The sequence below is a fragment of the Colobus angolensis genome, unplaced genomic scaffold (genome assembly GCF_000951035.1).
Source record: "Colobus angolensis palliatus isolate OR3802 unplaced genomic scaffold, Cang.pa_1.0 Scaffold137, whole genome shotgun sequence".
Lineage (NCBI taxonomy): Eukaryota > Metazoa > Chordata > Mammalia > Primates > Cercopithecidae > Colobus > Colobus angolensis.
Window position 1 is genome coordinate 7844941 of NW_012114455.1, and position 20734 is coordinate 7865674.

Consider the following 20734-nt stretch of genomic DNA (forward strand, 5'->3'; position numbering starts at 1 on the left):
CATTGGATTATTTAGAAGTGCATTGTTTATGTTCATATATTTCTGAATTTCTCAATTTTTTTTTTCTGTTACAGATTTCTAATTTCCATCCATTGTGGTCAGAGAACATACTTTCTATGATTTCAATCTTTTAAAATTTATTGGAACTTGCTTTATAGCCCATTATATGGTTTATCTTGGAGGATAAACCGTAGCATTTAATGTGTCCCAAGTACACTTGAGAAGGATGTTTATTGTGCTATTCAATGGAGTATATTATATGCCAGCCTCTTTAAATTTTAGCCAGTCCAGTGAGTGTTCAGCGCTATTTACTGTAGGGTTAATTCATGTTTTTCTGCTTAGTAATGATGTTGAATATCTTTTCATTTTTTATATGGGCCACATGTATAGATCTTTGCCTATTTTCAAATAAAATGCATTCTGTTATTTTTGAGTTATAGGAGTATCGTATATTTGGGATACAAGCACCTTGCCAGATATATTTGGATTGCAAACATTTCATTTCATTTTTTGGGTTACATTTTCATTTTCTTAAGTTATCTTTTGATAAACTTATATATAGCTTTTATGGCAAGTCTAAAGATCTTTGGCTGCCCCAATGTCATGAAGATGTTCTATGTTCTCTTCAAGATATTTTATAGTTTTAGCCTTTATGTTTAGATGTACAATCCATTTCCGTTATTTTTTATATGATGTAAGGGAGGCATTGAGATATTTGTTCATTTTTCTGATTAAAATATCCAGTTATCCTAGAACATGTATTGAAGAGACTATCTTTTTAACACTGAATTATATTGGTGACTTTTCAAAAATCAGTTGACTATATATGTATGGGGATTTGGGAACTAACTATTCTCTTCCTTCGATATATGTATCAATTCTTATGCCAATGCCACAATGTGTTGATTATTGTAACTTTCTAGTAAGGACTTAATGAGATAGTATGAATTATTCAATTTGATTTCTCTCTTTTTTTTTTTTCATTTTCTGCTCATTCTGCATACTTTGCTTTTCCACATATATTGCAGAGCAACTTAGTCAATTCTTTTTAAAGTACTGTGGTTTTTTTACTGGTGTTTGTTTCTTTAATTTTTTATTGATTTCTTTAACTGACACAGTATGATTGTGCATATTTATGAGGTACAACTTAATGTTATAGATATATATATATGTGTGTGTTATATAAATGATCCCATCAGGGTAGTTAGTATAGCCATCACCTCATGTATTTATCATTTCTTTGCAATGAGAACATTCAAAAGCCTCTCTTATAGCTATTTTGTAATATATAATATTTTACTGTTAACCGTAGTCACCCTGCAATGCTCTAAAACACCAGAATGTATTTTTCTTGTCTAATTGTAGCTTTATACCCATTGCTCATCTTCTCCCCATCCTCACCTCCTGCCTCTCCTTGCTAGTCTCTGATAACCACTGTTCTACTGTTTCTGTGGTATCAACTTTAAAATTTTTTTTTAGATTCTACATGTATGTAAGATCATCCAGTATCTGTCATTCTCTGTCTGGCTTACTTCACTTAACCTGATGCCCACCAGGTTCATTCATGTAATGCAATGCAGTGACAGATTTTATTTTTATGGGCTGAATAGTATTCCATTGTGTATAGATACCACATTTTCTTTATTCATCCATTGTTAGTCACTTAGGTTAGTTTCGTAGCTTGTCTATTGTGACTAATGCTGCAATAAATATGAGAGTGCAGATATCTCTTTGACATGCTGATTTCATTTCCTTTAGATATACTCAATAATGGGATTGTTGGATCATAAAAGTTAGTACAGCAGACCTGAGGCTACTGTCATTATAGAGGATTGCTTGCAAGCTTGGCTTTTGGGGGGTATCTCGGACTCAACTGGTAAACAGTTTCCTAAACTTATAAAAAAAATACTGCTTAACTGAGGAGAGTGGCTTACTGTGCATAGAATGATCACACAAAAAATGTGGTTCATGCTGACACCTGCTTTCCTTCTAGAAATCTGGAATTTTGGTGCACCTTCGGCAGGAGGTATCTATGTGACCCCTCCCAATTAAAACACTATCTGCTAAGTCTCTAATGGGATTCCTTAGACAGCAACATCATCCACATGGTGCTGCATTTTTGTTGTGGGGGAAGAGTGTGCTCTGCGTGACCCTTCAGGGGAGGGAAAGACCATAGAGAAGCCTGTATGTGGGTTCCTGCAGCCTCCGCCTGTGCCTTTATCCCTTGTGATTCAGCAGTAAGTCTTACTTTACCACTGTTAAAAGTCTTGGCCAAGAGTACAACTTTATGCTAGTCCTACGAGTCCTTCTAAGCACTGTCTGAGGTGTAGGGATGGTCTTAGGGACTCCTGAGGGATAGTTGGCTTGTTCTATTCCAATATGTTGTTGCTAGTATATAGGAATACAATTGGTTTTTTTTAATGTTGACTTTGTATTTTGTGACTTCACAACATTCATTTCTAGTTCTAGCAGTGCTTTGTAAATTCCCTATGTGTCTACATGGGCAATCATGTGATTGGTGAATAAAGATAATTTTACTTCTTCCTTTCTAATCTGTAATCCTTTTTATTACTGTTTCCTGTCTTATTGCCCTTGTCAGACTTCTGTTGGATGAAAGTGGCAAGAGTATACATTTTTGCCTTGTTTTTTATGTAAGGTGGAAAACATTCATCTTCTCATTATTAATTTATTATTGATTTTATCAACTTACTTACAAGTTAATGACTTTGCCTTGACTGGATGTTTTTCTAAGAAAAGGTTACTCCAAAACAGGAGATAATAGCAAGGCACATATTGTGCAGGTACCGGGTGACCAAGGATTGTAGGAGAAGGCCTCTATTGATGAGAATAAAAAGAGATGAAAGGTGGCATTGCAATGTCTAAAAACCTACTTGATATCTTTGCAGATTTTCCTCTAATTTACTTTTCTTCTTTTTCACTTATATATCTCTCAGTTCCTAGCCCAATGTCTCACAGAGTTTGTGCTCAAAAAATAAGAATTTGGGGGTACTTGAATTGAAGTCAATCAGTATAAGGGATTATTTTTAATTTTGTTGGATGCCATAATTATATTTGATAATGTAATATCAAAAGCATTACTTTTAGAGGTATTTCTGAAATATTTCCAGGGAGAATAGTGTAATATTTGGGATTTGTTTTCAAATATTCCAACAAATAACAACAGTAACCAAAATGAGATTGTTATAATATTGATAGTTGTAAAAGCTTGGTGCTATTTATATCATACTAAAAAATCCATCTTCTGTGCTACTGTTTAATGAGGAATGTGTAAATTCTGGTTTGAGAACTCTTACTTTCTGAGTTCCAAGAAATTGAAAGCATATTTGCCAATTACTTTTATATAACAGTTTATTGAGAACCTGAAAAATTATTGGTACTAACAAATCATCAAACAGTCATTGAAAGATAAGAGAATGCTGGTAGAAAGCAGAGTCTACCTGCAGTGTGCTTTGGGCCACGGTCACTGCTTAACTCACTATGGTATTCACATCAACATCAGCCTTCTGGTTGCCAAATCCAATAGACACTTCTTCCTTACCTTAGTTCAACACTCTGCATCCTTTACAGTCTACCCACTACTTATTGAGGATTTCTGTTCCTTTGCTTGGCCTCTGTTGTACTTAGCTAGTGCTGTGTAAGAAATCACCCTCAAGCTCTGTGGTGTAAACCAACCATTGTATTATGCTCTCAGATACTTTGGGTCAGGGATTTGTGTTGGACGCAGAGGGATCAACCTATCTCTGTTCCATGATGTCTGTGGGCCTCAGTTGGAAAGACCTGAAGGCTAGGGATGAGTTGGCAGCAGGGGAGCTGGAGTCATCTAGAAGCATCTTCACTCATCTCTGCTAATCCGTCAGCCAGAACACCTACACATGGCCTCTCCAAGTAGTCTTTCTGCATAGCCTTGCTTTTGCTTCCTCCTAGCAAGGTGGCTGGGTTTCTAGAACACAGGCAGAAACTACATTGCAGTCCCACCCAGACACAAGTGGAATACAAGGGTGCAGGGTCATACTCTCCACCTCTCAGTGGGAGGACTGTCAAAGTCAGTGGTATGGAGATACCATCCAGAGATCTTTGGAAAACATATTCTGTCTTAGCTTCATAATGCTGCTTTACAGTTCTCCTCCTTTGGAATGTCTTTCTTAACCTTCATTTGGGTCTCTCTGTCTCTCTCTCTACTGCTTAAATGTCAATAATCTCCAGGGTGGCTCTGATACAGATCCTTTCTTTGTTCGCTCTACGCTCCTCTCCTTGTATTTCATTCAACCCCGCAGCTATAACTTACACCAATATGTAGCTGCAATAAACATGTAACAAGCAGATCTGTACAGCTCGGTCTTCACTCCCGAGAGCCAAATCCAAATATCCACAAGACGTCCCCTTTTGCATGTCTTACAGTCACGTTAAACTTAGATCATCCAAATGGAATGCAACATGGTTTTTCTTCTGTCCGCCCCTGATAGTCTTCCTATTCTGCTCATCACAGAGAATAGCACAGCTATCTCCTGGTCCCAAGCAGAGACTTGTAAGTTATTTTAGATGCCTTCTTTTTATTCCAGCTCTCTTTTCAATCAATATCCAAGTCCCATCAATTAATTCTTCTGAATTTCCTTTTAATATATTACATTCTGTCCATTCCCACAGCCACTGCCTACCTGAGGCACATATTCTCTCTTACTGGAATCATTGTGCTATTTCTCTCACGAATCCGTTTGTCTTTCGACTTGGCCTCTGCTTCCTCCTCCATTCTGCTGCTAGAGGGCACTGTTTATCACAGAGATCTGTTTATGTGACTCTGCTCCAGTCTTGCAGATGATCTACCCAAGATTCTCTGGAATATCCTACAGTCCTTTTGCTTGTCATGTTTAGATGCGGGCCCACATGTTCACACTGAATGCTCACCAGAATTTCCACTACTGCACTTTAAACCCCAGGCTCAAAAAATTATATATAAATACTTCTTAAAACCATATGTCTTCATGCCTCTGATTTTTTGCACAGGCTATTCCACTTGCCCGGAATCCTTTCCGCCATTGAGCTTCCAGGCCTTTGTTTATATTTAACCTTTAAAAATCTCAGCTTAAGTGCTACCTCTTCTATGAATGTTTCCCTAATAATTCACCTTCTCCACCCACACACATGCACGTACCCACCAAAATTAACAAACACAAGAACTCTGTAGATTTGTGGACTTAACACTCTGCATTTCCTTTGCATACCTTCCATATAAAGTTTCACATTGTGTTATAATAATTGTATCACAGAACTCTCTGTGGCTCTCCATCTCTTAATGGTGAGGATTACCTCAGTAATCATCCATTTATTAATTCATTCAACAAATAATGACCAATAACTCCTACTGTATGCCGGTCACTGTTGTTGAAACAGACTGCCATGGTAAACAGGTCTTCATTGATAGTCTGTCTCCAGCTCCTGGTACATGTTCAGAACATCATGGCTGAATTTTTAAATCACCTCTGGAGTATCATGGGTGCTTAGTAAGTGTTGTTAAATAGTTGATGAGAGAAAATTCCCCTTGATGGATCTCAACTGAGGTCATTAGAGAAATCCTTCTGTACATATAGGGCAAGGATTGTGATTTACTAGTTTGCATAATGCCAGAAAGTAAATTTGGGGTTTTCTAGCAAAGCTCCTTGGATTTATCCTGAAGGCTGTGTTGACATCAGTATCCCCCACCCAAAATAGTAATGTAACATGGTGAAAGTATAGGACACTCCAGCAGAAACATGCTCTTTGCTCGCCTACAGTGAACCAGCTCTTTAGTTTTTCAGGTAACCCTAGTCCGAGCACCCTCTGAGTCTACCGGAGACATCACCTGGCCTCACACTGTCCTGATCCTCTTCTTCTTTTTTTTTTTTCTTTTTTTGAGACAGAGTCCCGCCCTGTCACCTAGGCTGGAGTGCAGTGGCGTGATCTTGGCTCACTGCAACCTCCGCCTCCCAGGTTCAACTCTCCTTTCCCAGCCTCCCAAGTAGCTGGGATTACTGGTGCATGCCACCACACCCAACTGATTTTTGTATTTTTAGTAGAGACAGGGTTTCACCATTTTGGCCAGGCTGGTCTAGAATTGCTAACCTCAGGTGATCCGCAGGCCTCGGTCTCCCAAAGCGCTGGGATTACAGGCCTGAGTCACCACGCCTGGTCTCTGATAGTCCTATTGTGAATTGTCGGGATAGCTTTCATTTGTTTGTGGTTCTGTAGACCCCACCCCAGATTTCAAAGCCACCTATACCTGTTCCTCAGATTCGACAGTCATTGCCTACAGGGCAGTCATTGACTAAGAAACCTCTAGAGGAAAATCATGCTTGAGGCAAATAACATTCTCTCACTATTAGCAGCTTTTATATTTTTTAAAACCTCATTTTCTTTTTCCAGCCCCAATTGCATTGTAGACATTTTTATAATGAGCATAAATGTTCATTTAATTTTATTTGGCATATGCTGCTTTGAAAGTGCCACATCAACATGGAGCATCACTCCTTCAGTAACTGAATTCTGCTAACAGCTTTGAAGGAATGACCCTGGGTGTGACCAGTGGTTCTTCAGAGCATGGCTGCGTTTTGATTAGCTAAATTTTCTGTTAGCCCAGTGAGTCCACACACCAATTAGTGAAGCATAATCACAAGCCTGAAGGTTCCAGGAGTTTTCTTACAGGGAAGTAACATTCATACTTTTCTTAATATATTATCATTTTTAAGTAAATATCTGACAGTGTCTAGGTAAATAAATTCTGTGCACACAAAAGCTCAGTGTGCCTCCAAAAGAGTTCAATATATATGCATATACATATATGTTTTTCACAATTCAGATGCAAGTAACACAGAAACATTTGTTCATCTTCAAATCATTTTAATAGATGATTGGGTTCCTTGTCCACCCACTGCACAATTACTGTGGGAGAACCTTCTTTCATTTACAGAACCCCAGTCTGTAAGAAGAGATATCTAAAAATACAGAAGCTGATGCCCAGAAATTGTCCTTGAAGCTTGATTCCAAAGCACAATATGTGGAGCCCAAAGCATGACCAGAAAGTAAAAGCTTTCACATCATACGTGGGTCAAGCACAGACATATTTTTCTTTTAGGTTTGGAATAAGGGTTAATTGCATCATCTAGGAAGTGTTCAGGAATATAGCCTTGTGAATTCTCACAGTTAATGAGGACTATCAAAAATTGACTTCACACATGATAAAAAGAACAAGAAATCTTGGAATTCTTTCAATCCCAAAAAAGTATTGTGATATTAATAACATAGATAAAATTTATTTTTATTAATTTCTGCTTCCAAATGTACAACCTGTGAGCTTTAAGCCCACATCTTATCGTATTGTTATGTTTCGTTGCCAAAAGCAACACATATTGATATTTCAGAAATGCTGCCGGGTCTTTATGTAACTAGTTGCTATTTTGCCTCAAAAAATAAATAATGCTTCCTGTTTTTACTTTTACTTATCTGGAATAAGTAGCTATTGACATCTGCTGAAGTCAGTATAAAGATTTATTTACCTGAGTGCAGATATTGACCAATAGGGAGCCTGGCTCAATGTTTATATTGAAGGACAATAAATTGTCATATTGACTGGGCTGAGACATCAATATTTGCATTGTTGTAAACATTTTAAAAAATCTCCATGAAATATTCTTCAGAAATTCTCTTGTCATCAGAGTAGCTGAGCTAGAGCTCTTTAGGGAATAGCTTGTGTCTGCAAGGCAGTGGATAACTTGAAATAGCTATAAATTGCTCTGGTTTCCAAGTTTATACAAAGACACATTCTTTATTGTGATGTATAATGCCGATCATTAGGAGCTTTCAGATGACAATCCCAGCCCCTCCTCAAATAGCAGATTTTTGTCTACAACAACTCTCTGAACAGAAATACGCTCCCTGAGCAGCTTGTGTCTTGAAAATCTCATGTTTTCCAAAAAAAATCTCATTGCCCAAACAGTGAAACATCATTAATTCCAACTAGATTAATTAAAAATATGGGATGTTTCAACTCAATTGGAGTAACTTTCCTTTGTGTCAACAGTAGAAAGAGGAAGATGGTTTAGAAAAAATATAGGACAGGTAAAGTAATAAATTGAATATTTAGCCTGTTTAAGACAGAAGCATAATCTACACAAAATCTTCTCACTACCTATGAATGCCTATTAATAGGCATTGACTTAACTTCTTAATTCCCAATGATATGTGTGAGTGTTTATACAATATATGCCATTTTAATTGAGTTTTGTAATAGATACAGGTTAGACAACTTTATCAACATGTGTTCATATAATTTAATGTACTTGGAAGAGATAAAACAGGGGAAATTCCTTTTTTTTTTTTTTTGAGATGGTGTCTCGTTCTGTCTCCATGCTGGAGTGCAGTGGTGCAATTTTGGCTCACTGCAACCTTTGCCTCCTTCCTGGGTTCAAGCAATTCTGCCTCAGCCTCCTGAGTAGCTGGGACTACAGGCGTGTGCCACCATGCCCAGCTAATTTTTGTATTTTTAGTAGAGACGGGGTTTCACCATGTTGGCCAGGATGGTCTCAGTCTCTTAACCTTGTGATCCGCCTGCCTCAGCCTCCCAAAGTGCCGGGATTACAGGCGTGAGCCACCGTGCCCGGTCAACAGGGGCAATTTCTATCATATAGTGTATAAGCTAAACATCTGGCAAATTTTTAATTTTTTCCAAGTTGGTAAAATCATAACCTACTTTAGCCAGCCCAATAGTTCTAAGGGAGTGGCTCAAGATAATTAGCACCACCTCTCGGAGAAGCACAGATTCATTGTTCTAGTTAGAGTTTGGTGCCTCATCTTCTTTGTCGAGTAACACAATTATGACAGTGATCAGAGATCAAGGAGCTCGGGATGCTGTGCAAAATGTGATGCCTGTTTATGCTTCAATAACAACTTGGATGAAGAATTTGGCATCTTAAAAAAAATTGCATCATGGTTATATTCCTAAATGATGAAATAAAAGAAAAGAAGCATCCAATTCTCTCTGCAGTTGCTTCCACCTCTAGGCGGTACTTCTTAGCACCCTGTTCTAAGTTAGGCTCAGGGACTGAGAATGCTTTTAGTGAAGAGGGATAGGAGGGGAGGCTGAGATGGGCAAGTCTGAAATGTGCCCTCCTGTTCAGTGGGGGCTTTGGAGGGAAAGTGGAAACGTTCTGCCAGTAACCGTGGCTGCAGATGAGACACTCAGGCCTTGCCCAGGCCTTGTGGGAGCGCCTGTTCTGTCACCAGACTAGGGGCTGTATCTCAGTGATTCCCTCCATCCTGCCCTTTCCCTGGCCTCCCTTCCTCCTCTTGGGCTTCTCCCTCTCCCCTCCTTCCACCCTCTGAGGCAGCTGCCCAGTGCTTGTAGAAAGCCCCACCACTTCCAAAGGACTGTCCCAGCCCCTGGGGCCTCAGCCCCTGGATCTGTAGGGGGTGATTTTGTGGGGATTAAAATGAAATGAGGTATGGGAAAGAGCTGGCACACAGTGAGCCCTCCAAGGTGAGCCCCCTCCCTATTCTGGGCTTTCCCTTGGACACCCACTGTACTGGTTGCTAGCGCTGTGGTAACAAAGTACCACAGCCTGGAGGGCTGCAACAATTCCAATGCATTGTGTTACAAATCTGGAGGCCAGAAGTCTGAGCTAAAACTGTTGGCCTGGTTGATTTCTAGGAGGGTCTCTCTCCTTGGCATGTAGGTGGCCACCTTCTCCCTGTGTTTTCACATGTCTTCCCTCTGCATCTCTGTGTCCTGATCTCTTCTTGTAAGGACGCCAGTCCTATTTGATTGGGCCTGCCCCAATGACCTCAGTTTAACTGCTTGACCTACTTAAGGAAACTGTTTCCAAATGCCCTCACACTGTGATACTGGTGGTTAGGACTTCAACTTACAGATCTGGGGTGGGAGCACAAATCAGCCCATAACAGCCGGTCAGTCCCTCACCTCTGCCTTCTCCAACTCTCACATTGCAAACCCCACCTGACTCTTCCCCCACAGTGGCTTTGGGGAGAAGGGTGGGGCTGGCCAGGGTTTCCACGCCTGCCTCCCGGAGACCCACTTCGGATGCCCAGCACCACGACTGCTGCACAGCCACGAGGCTGAGTGCTGTGGATATGTGCATGACTTAGGAATGTGTGCTGATGTGTTTGCCACAGCAACACAATGAGGAAAGCACAGCTAGAAGAGAGATGGGGAGCTCATCCACCCGGAGAAGCGTGAGCAGGAGCAGGAAGGTTCACTCTGGGACTGTGCTCACAGGACCCTGAGATGCAGCAGAAAGAGCAGTGTGAGGAGCAGAGTGGCGCTGCCTGCAGGTGCTTTCCACTCAGACCCTCCCAGCTTTGGCTTCCCTGCTCGCCACGTCTTCCCACCTGGACTCCCCTCTCTCAAGGGGCATCCTCAGTAGTGGTCTCTCAGCCCATCTGCCCCTCGGAGGCCGGGACCCCCGCCTTGCCCTCTTTGTGCCTTCACATCGACATTGACTGGCAGCTGTCCTACCTGGTTCTCATGCCCACCAGCCTTCCTCTCCACCCTGTGGTCACAGGAAGATGGGCAGCCTCTGCTCTGAGCTCTCTCTGTACCTCTCTCTTCTCACCTTTTTGTTGTTGTTAATTGTCACGCACATCTTGAAGAAGGAGGAATGAAATGCTTCTGGCTCTGACCAACTCTGTTTTTCTAAGGGTCCTCCTCCTTTGCAGCCCTGACCCAGACGGCACTGTTCCTCTCACTGTCACAGCCACACCTCGCCAGCCTGAGGCTCACTCCCTGCTGTTCATGAGCACCCAGATTGGGGCATCGGTGCACCTGGACTCGCCATGTGTCGGGCACCACCCATGACACTTACCACTTTTTCTCCATGAGTTATATTCACAGCGGTTCCCCAGGCATCAAATTGGCAAAATGAGTTTAGCTCTTGGGACCAAAGGACACACAGGAGATCATTTATTCTTTACATCACTCCCCTTTTCTCAGGTAGGACATGAATCTCCCCGTCTCTCTTCTGGGCACATTTGCTGCCAGTCCCTGTCCCTCAGGCTGTCTGCCTCTCCTAGCCTTGGCAGGTGAGTCTCACTCCACCAGGGTCTTTGCAATTCAAGGCACAGTCCAGCCTCTTGTAGATGGTGATCTTATGAATGTAGCCACTCTGGCTTATCCCGGCTGCATCGTGAGAAAAACGGAGTTCCGCTCAGGGCTGGAGTTTGCAGAGTCAGCGGACACCTGCAAACCAAGAGCTTTCGGCTGTGAGGAAGACCTGCACCCCAAGCACTTGGCTTGGCTGCTGGCTGACGTTTGATCATCAGTACTTTTAGTTTGAGTCTCTGGTTTCTGTGAAATAATAACTTCTAATATCCACACAGTGGAGTACAATTTACAGAATGCATCCATATATTGAAAGCATTTAACCTGATCTATAAACTTCACAGTCGATATTACATCCCTCTCGTGTTGTCAGGAAGAGACTCACTCAGGGTAACACAGTGACAAACTAAACGTGAACGAGTCTGGCCCATGGCGGTGCAGGCTATTTCTGTCTGTCACAGCAGGCTGCCACTCTGCACTTCATCTCACGAGAAGAGTTTAGAAATACTAGTAGTTCTTTTCAAATGGGATTGTGTTTCTGGCCCTTTCTTGGAAGAGGACCTGAATAAACGATTGAAAGATTCAAAGGAAGGAGACTTAGGAGTAACACAGAAGCTCCACTTAGGTAAAAGCTAGAGAAGAACATGAAATTCAACATACTTTGCGTGTCCCCCACCCCCAAACACACTCAGCCTCAATGTGCAAATGTGGCCCACTGATTTTTGCCTCACCACTCTGTTGTTGCTAGTAGAACTTTTGATACTTCTGATACTCAATGGTTTTCAACTGGGCACCATCTCTGGGGGATATTTGAATATGCGTGAGCCCACCAGAATGACCGCATGGCTCTACTGGCCCCCTGTGTCAGAGGGGCCAGGAATGCTGAACATCGCAGTGGCTAGAGCAGTGCCCAGTGTTGAATCCACCTGACCACCAGGACAATGGTGTATCCAGTGAGAAAACAAACTAGGGAGATGCATCAGACTTAGGAAGCTCCGCCATCTGCTCACAGGATGCCTGAGAACCCTGGCTATTCTACCTTTCCAGCACTTCTGCCTTTTGATCCTTCTTTGAAGATGCTTTTCTTCTTTGGTGCCTATGTCCTTCTCACTCTTGAAAGGACTCAACTATAGAAAATCCTTTCCCTGGTACATGAACAAGGACTTCCTCCTTTAAATTCCTCCTTAGTGTGTATTTATTCTTCAAAATATTTTCTAGACCATTTGAGACCCCTCAGGCTGTCGATGACAGAGAATGTGCTGTCTGATGCTCATCCATCATCCTCCCTCATCAGATCTGTCTCACCAGTCCTTAAGCCCTTTAGGCAAGGCCAGTTTCCGTCCTGGTGGTTGTAAAGCTGAGTGCTTTTCTCAGGCACACATTATGGTGAAATAATGATGATCATAGTCAGAATTATGATTTTGGTAAGCGGAGTATGCTGTGTTTTCCAAATGCTTATTTTTCATTATGTGTTGAATGAATAATGGAAGACACATTGAGCTCAGGACCCAGATGTTCTGTCTGGGTGCATTTCCTTATAATGGTTTGAGAGAAGCATTCTTTTATCCAGCTCCTGGCATGTATGTCAGGCTGGGTGTGCATGTGACTAAACGGAGCACCCTAAAGCTGCGTATGTGCCATGCCATCTGAGGTTTAAGTTCTGTAAATTCTTGGGGGGAAAATCTAGTTTATATTGTAAAAAAAAATGTTTAAAAGGCCTGAGAAAAGGATCAGAGAGACTGAACAGCCCCTAAAAGATACAATTTCAGGGAGTCAAGTACAAATGAATGAGGAACTTTTAACACTATGCATATAGAACATCTGAAAAATGGACTTAAACTTGAAATAAATGACAGATCTAAGTATTCTGATAAATAGAGATAAATAGAGAAAGAAAAAGCGTGCTAACATGCATGTGTGAGCATGCATGTGAATGTGTCTCTAATAAGCTTACATTTCATGAGCTTACAATTTTGGGTCGGTATGCATGTCCAAATGCAGGATATGGGTAAACATGAAAAGCAGGAGAAACATAGTGTGCTGAGGATTTGTTTGGCGTATATGTGTCTATTTTGAAGAATATGGAAGAATAATTGAGGCTATTCATTTAATAAACATTTATGTGGTTCAAGGGTATGATATACATTGTCCCTAGAGACAAAAATTATTGAAAGTAAAATTTCAGTTTCTTTATGTGCTTTGTGAAAAATAATCTTTTTACAAAACGGTTTAGTATTGTGTGCAGTGCACAGAGCCTAGTGTCAGTGTTTCTCTGGGGATTGGAGCAGACAGTCGTGCCAACCAGCATGGCAGGGAATCGCCTGGGCAGGATGCAAGCCACATCATAGAGAATATGATTCTTAGTGGAATAGAAAGCCAAGTGCCATGGAAGCCAAGATACGTGCAGGCTTACCAAGATGCCCCAAGCCATTGGAGAATAGAGTTTCTCAGTGCCCAGAAGATTCAGAAGATTTACTTAAACTTAAAGGGCAAGTAGACCTTAAGAAGCTGTAAAACTTGAGAACATCCAAGATTCTGACATATGAAATACAATTTCTTTGGCACCTATGGTATACCATACACTCTTAGCTACTAAACTTAGCTACTTTTTTAATGCATATTTCTGTGCCCGTATGTTTTAACGCGTACATCGATTCATGTATAGAACACCACTGGAACTGAACAGAATACACAATAGTTTCACCCGAAAACATTTCTTTTGTTGCCTTTTTAAAGTCAAACCCTTTCCCATCTTTTAACCTCTGTTGTTTAAATTGGGTAATTTATTTATTTCTTTTCTTTTCTTCTTTTCTTTCTTTCTTTCTTTTTTTTCTTCTTTTTTTTTTTTTTTTTTTTTCTTTTTTTTTTTTTTTTTTTTTGAGACAGAGTTTCACTTTTGTTGCCCAGGCTGGAGTACAATGGCACGATCTTGGCTCACTGCAACCTCCACGTCCTGGGTGCCTTTTTAAAGTCACACCCATTCCCATCTTTTAACTTCTGTTGCTTAGATAGAATAATTTTTCTCTCTCTTTCTTTCTTTCTTTCTCTCTCTCTCTCTTTCTTTCTTTCCATTTTTTTTTTTTTCTAAGACAGAGTTTCACTTTTGTTGCCCAGGCTGGAGTACAATGGCACGATCTTGGCTCACTGCAACCTCCACCTCCCGGGTTCAAGCAATTCTCCTGCCTCAGCCTCCTGAGTAGCTGGGATTAGAGGCACCCACCACCACACCTAGCTAATTTTTGTATTTTTAGTAGGAACAGAGTTTCACCACGTTGGCCAGGCTGGTCTTGAACTCCTGACCTCTGGTGATCCGCCCACCCCAGCTTCCCAAAGTGATGGGATTATAGGAGTGAGCCACCATGCCTGGCCCAATAATTTATGTTTATCTTTAAGTTTACTGACTTTTTACTCTATCATCTCTATTTTGCTATTAAACCAATCCAATTAGTACCTAAAACTCAGTCCTAGTTTTTCTTACTTGCTTCTTGTGTATAGCTTCTAGTTCTCTCTTGAGAATGTCCACCATCTTATTTGTTTTAAAAGTGTTCACCTTTACTTTGCAGGCATAGTTTTACTAGCTGCTTTAAGATCTGGCAATTTGCAAAAATTCTCAAGGATGGTGTTTGTTAATTGTCTTTTCCCTTGGGAATTATTTAGCTTCCCCTTGTTCTTTGTAGGATGAGTAATTTTTGATGATGTAGTACACATTTTGATCTTACTAGACTCTAGATTCTGTTAAGATCCTTTGAGAATATACAGGCAGAGTTGGCCAACTAAGACTCTGGGTAGTGGTTTACATAAGAGTTTAGTTCTCAAAGCCTTTGGTATACTGTCCTGGGTTAGTTCCACACAAGTTCAGAGTGAACCTAGGACTTCATACATTGCTATATCTGATTCCTTTCTTAAGCTCCTTCTCTGCGTGATTTCCGCCTGCTCTCCAGCTCCCATGAGCCCCCTTTCTTTGCCGTCTGCCTAGAAAGCAAGACTATTAGCACCGTCCTCCACCCCCTCACCCCCTGCCATAACCTTAATGTTACTAATTTCTTGTGACTGAGTCCAACTCCAGGGAAAAGTGTTGAGAAGAAAGAGAAGAAAAAAATTAATAGGTATTCCTCTACACTTTTCAGACCACAGAGGCTCCTGTACTCAGTTCCTCTGGTCATGAAGTTTTTCTTTCAAGTTTTAGATGTCTTTGTGGCCACTGCTGTTACTGTCACCACTGCTGCAAGACTGCAGCTTCAGGACTGAGGCTTACCTCAGGGCAGGGCCAAGGGAAGGAAAGAAAACGGATTTCCCCGACTCTCCATCCTACAAGCCTTATCTTTCCACATCCTCAGACCAAAAAGAGTTTATCCCAGAGTTGTTTGTTTGTTTGTTTGTTTTGTTTTGTTTTGTTTTCGTTGCTGTTGTTGTTATCTGTTGGCATCTGCTATATAGTTTTAATATTCTGGCTGCTCTGAGTTTAAGCCAGGAATGGAAGGAGGAAAACAAACAACAGGACACTTGCCGCTATATTGTTCTTTCTTCAAGCTTTCATTTCGCTCCATAGGCTGCTTGCTATTGTTTAATGTTCAGAGCTCTCATATATTTTGTTTATGCATTTTGTCAGTTATAATGAATGGGAGAGAAAGGATAAGATGTGGTTACCCCATAATAACTTGGACTGCAAGTCTTGTAGAGAATTAAAAATAATAACAGTAAGACTGACTAAAAGATAGTTAATAAAAAAATAATTTTTTTATTATCACAATACACATGTAATTTTCAGCACTGTCAGTGAGCAGGCATCTCCCACTGCCCTGCCCTTGGTAAATCACTGATATGGGGAAATTGAGAGCCGGGAGTAATAGGAAATAGGGCTAAAGAGTCAGCTATGTTTGTCATGGGTTATTAAAGAACTTAATAAGGATGGTGTCCTTCATTTTGGAGTTTCTAAATATGCATTGGATACTGAGTGTATTGTTTTAATAGACCCGGTGCATAAAAGCATAGATGAAGAATTAACGTCGACCTAGTAAGTTATAAATTTATTGAGAGCAAGGAACATACCAGCTGTACTTTTGTGCATTTAGTCATTCAACAACTATATATTGTGTATAACTATATGCTATAGATACAGAAATATTATCTCTCTTTAATGGAGCTTTACTCTGAAGGGAGAGATAAATAACCAGTCCATTTTAATATAATGTAGTAGGTGTTACCATTCTTAAAAAGCACCAAGCAGTTAAGATGAACAGTGAATTGGGGGTGGGGGTGCTATCCCAGGGAATGTGCAGAGTTACAGAAGTATTCCTATATGAACAGAATTTAAGCTGTAGCCGGAAAGAAAAATAAGGCACAACCTGAAAAATAGAGTGTTTCCAGGTGATCATATGACTGAAACTATGGAAAAAAGATAAGATGTCATTCTTCTAGAATTATGAGTTGTTTCCGTTAGATCTGAACCAAGTATGGGAAAATGTGAGGAAGAAATGATAAGGAAATAAAGAGGCATTAGATAATGATGGGCCGTATAGGAATTTATGCTGTGTTTGGGATGATGGTATCGTATGGACTGGTATATGAGTATGGATCAGATGTTGACACCTACCTAATATTATTATTGAATAAAAATTAAAATAGATAATATTTGTAAATAAGTTTTATAAATGCAAAAGTCCAGCAGACCCCTCCAGTTGTCTCTAAAGTATCAGGTGATAGAAGTATCAGTGAACAGAAGAGGATGGATTTAAGACATACTTTAGAGGTAGAATTAAGAAGACTTGGTGATGCGTTTGATACTGGAGTCAGGGATTGTTAAATATTGAGTATGACTTCTACATTTTTTTTTGAGAAATGTGACTGGTAAAGGTGCCATTTGTGAATAACAGAAAAACTGAAGGAGAAGAACATTTGAAGGAAGATGAAGCTTGAAGAATGTCATGTGGGACATGTCAAATGTGGGGTGACTATGAGACTTCCATGTGACCATGGAATTGCCTATGTAAGTGTAGGGCTCATGGTAGAGAAATAGGGTGAAGATATAAATGTGTGAGTTATTGCCATAAACCTGAATGTTCAAAGCCACAGAATAAATGATATTGCCTGGGAAATCATTGTACAGTGAGAAAAGAATACCTAGAACCTAGCCCTGAGGAGAAACCAGGAAAGGAGATTTTGAAGAACTATCCAGAGAGGTGGATGGGCGGTTAAGAGATTATGGCATTATAGAAGCCAAGGAAAACTCATTTATAGGAGTGAGTTGTCGACTATATATATTGCTGCTGAGAAGTCTCTTAAGAAAATGCTAAGATGTGTGCCGTGAATGTAGACACATGGCAGTCATTCAATGACCTTGGAATGGGTAGGTTCAGTGGAGAGGTGTGAACAGAAGCTGGACTGGACTGGTTGAAATGCGAATGTGAGGGGAAGAATCTGAGACAGCACATTTGGACAACTGTTCTGAGAAGCTTGACTGTGAAAAGAGGCTGTGGAGCACGGGGTCAGTGGAAAACAGTGGTGTTCAGGCAGACATTTGAAGGTGTGAGAGCAACCATGAAAATGATCCAGTACAGCAAAAGCAGATGAAGATTTAGGAGAAAGTCCAGGTAACTGATGGAAGGAAGTCCTTGAAAAAGTGAGAAAGAAAGAAATGCGTAGAACAAAAGGAGGGATTGGTTTTTTTGATAGCGGAAAGGGAAGACATTTGTTAGTGTAAAGTATGAATAAAAGTGACGGGGTTGAGGGTATTTCCCTATGAGAATTGCAATGATGGGTCATGAAATCTAAGTTTTCTAAAATGTTGGAGATAATAAGATGGCAAGCACAAATGTAGGTCTGTACATTTGATCATGAGAAAATGAGTCTGTCTGATGGCTTCTCTATTCTCCCTTGTCCGGACCCTTCCACACCTCAGTGGAGCAGGAGACAGGATCCTCAGCAGAGGACAGCATGGATGGAGGGAGAGGGTGGTAAGGCACTGAGAAGTTGGAAGAGCATGAAGAAGGAGAAAAATGAACCTTGAGAATGCTCAAGTGTCCGGGGCAGTTGTGAATGCCTGCTTGAGGTGGGCATGCATGAATGTACGGAGAAGTCAGTTTGCTTGTTTTTGTGATATTCCTACAGCAGACACAGAGGAGACAGACATTTGGATTCATCTAGGATGTGGTTTTCCCAGGCTAGTGGAACAAGGGAGGGAGGCGAAGGAGTTGAGAGTATTTTCCAGAGAGATATAACAATGATGGGTTATAAAATATACATTTTATCAAAAGGGATGTAAAAGTTAAAAAAAAAAAACTGAAAAATGTTGGATCAGGGGATTTAAAGCCTTGGTGAAGAAAAATAATTGTTCCCTCAAGCCACTGAACAAAGATTTTAAAAAGGTAGGAAGTTATGGAAAGAGTGAGATGCTTAAATTAATGCCTTCAGAGGTGGTTCAATTTCTGACAAGTTTCAAGTGTGAATGTGGAGTAGGTCATTGAAGACAGCAGAGCAAAAAGTCATGGAGCTAAGATCAAGAATATGAGGGGCAGGCTTTTGATGGATTGTATTTCAGGACAAGGAGGTCACAGAGAATAATAGTAGGAGTTAAGATGCAGACGGAGACTCTAAGAAGCAAAGATTTTTATTGAATAGAAAAAAAAAATAACCAGGAGGTCAGTAGAGAATAGAAGTGTGATGGAAGAGGAAGAGGCAGGGGTGTAGTTATTTAGATAATATGGGCCTTAAAGATGTAAGGTTTGAAAAAGATGGAGCAAGCTCAGAAGTTTAATTGGAAAACAAAGACACTAACCAATAAAAAAAAAATGTGTGGTATTTGAAAATTTGGTAGCACCCACTTGACAGGACAGGTCTCCAGGAGAGCCCATGTCCCCACCTGAGTATGAGAGTGAGGTGGAGGCATCTCTTCAAGAATTGGATGCTGTCAGGGAGTGCTGATGATGCAGGAGATGTTCCTGAGTGCAGAATGGAAGGACTGCGAAAGGGTGGGGAGGATGTGGAGTGCAGTCCGATGAGGGGCTATTTGAAACAGCAGGTGTGAGAGACTACAGGAAATCATAGATGACTAGAGATTTATGCTTCTACAGGAGAGGTCAGCAAATTACAGCCCATGGGCCAGATTCAGCCTGCAGCCTCTTTTCTGTATGGCCTGCAATGTAAGATTCTCTTTTCTTTTTACATTTTTAAATAATTGAGTATCAGTCAAAAGGAGGATACTATTTTGTAACACATTAGGATTGTATGAAATCACAATTTCATTGTCCAAAAGTAAAGTTTCTTTTTGGAATGAAGCCACACTCACTGATTTATGTATTATCTGTGACTGCTTTTGTGCTACCGGGGCAAGTGTAATAGTTGCTCTAGAGGCTGCTCAGCCTGCAAAGCCTAAAACATGTGTTATACTAGTTGGTCTTTTACAGAAAACGTTTGCTGTTTTACAGAATGGGTTGTGGAAGTCTCCTGGAGAAGAGTGGTAACTGGAGCTGATGCCGGGGTCTTCAAAGCACCATAGGATGCTACAGTGGTGTGCAGGCTAGCTGTCCCCACAGGCAGCATAGGAAAGCATGGTTAAGGCTAACACCTCCCAAAGGTGTGACTATGACTTTGAGCTTTGATGAGAACACAGTAGTCTAGGAGCAAACTTCTGATTTACCTAAGCAACTGAATAATTGCCTTCAGCAATCATGGGTGTTCTGGTTGCTTTCTCTGTTTGACGTGTAATTTTATCACCGGCTTGTGCTCTCTGGCTCTCTGACACTCTCCTCTCCTTCTCCTCCCCTCATTCCTTTGTCCCACTTTTTTTTTTTTATCAGCTGCTAACTCCATTGGTTGATGCATGAGCTCTTGTCTGCTCTTGTACTATACCATGGAAGGAGCCATTCAAGTCTTAGATGTGGAAATTAGTCTTCTGAAGTTGAGATTTAGAACTGAAATAAAAAATAAAACTCATCAGTTAAGATTGCCAGTTTATTCATTCCAAGATCCAGTAAAATGTTCCTTTATTTTCTCTTGGAATTATGGGGAAGGAAGAGTTACTGGGGTTGAAGAAGTCTAGAGGAATGAGAATTAATGCAACTTACATCGAGCAGTTGAGGACAGGAGGAGGCAGGAAGGACAGCACTGTCAATGGCAGGCAAAGCCCTTAGTCCTGAGAACAAGCAGGTGCAGGAAAGTCACAGGAGCATGTCGAGGCCCAGTTTGTAGTGATGGTGGCAGTTTTTTCCTTGCTTGTCCCAGGAAGGTAGAGAGTTTAATCTCACTCCTTGCAATCATTCCACTACTAATTACAAATAGACAGAGCTGAATAACCAGGCTGATTCCACTAGGAAAAAATGCAACCTAATTGATAATGACATAAGAAAGCTAGCTCTCTGAGACACTTCTGATTAGGGCACACTGCATCCCAAGGAAGCAGGGACATTGGCTACAAGAACTTTTAACTAAGAATATTGTGAAGGTGGCCAAGCTTGGCTCTTTTCTTATTCATTCCAAGCCTAGCTTGATGAAGGCTCTTTTAGTCCCCCTTAGGAAATATGGAATGAAATTATTTAGCCTTAGGAGATTATAAGACATGTCTTCATGAATCCAGCCCTTTCTCTCTCTCTCTCTGTCTCTCTCTCTCTCTGTCTCTCTCTCTCTCTCTCTCTC

The 20734-nt window shown here is 40.8% G+C and overlaps 1 protein-coding gene and 1 long non-coding RNA gene across 7 annotated transcripts in view; both read left to right on the top strand.

Moving 5' to 3' along the window:
• NTM (neurotrimin) overlaps positions 1-20734 on the top strand; it is a 975363-nt gene that overhangs the window by 912513 nt on the left and 42116 nt on the right. The gene's annotated exons all lie outside the window — the stretch shown is intronic.
• Positions 9669-13721, top strand: LOC105506512. The gene is made up of 3 exons (XR_001000937.1): positions 9669-9725; positions 10022-10338; positions 13338-13721. It is a non-coding gene; the product is annotated as an uncharacterized LOC105506512 (long non-coding RNA).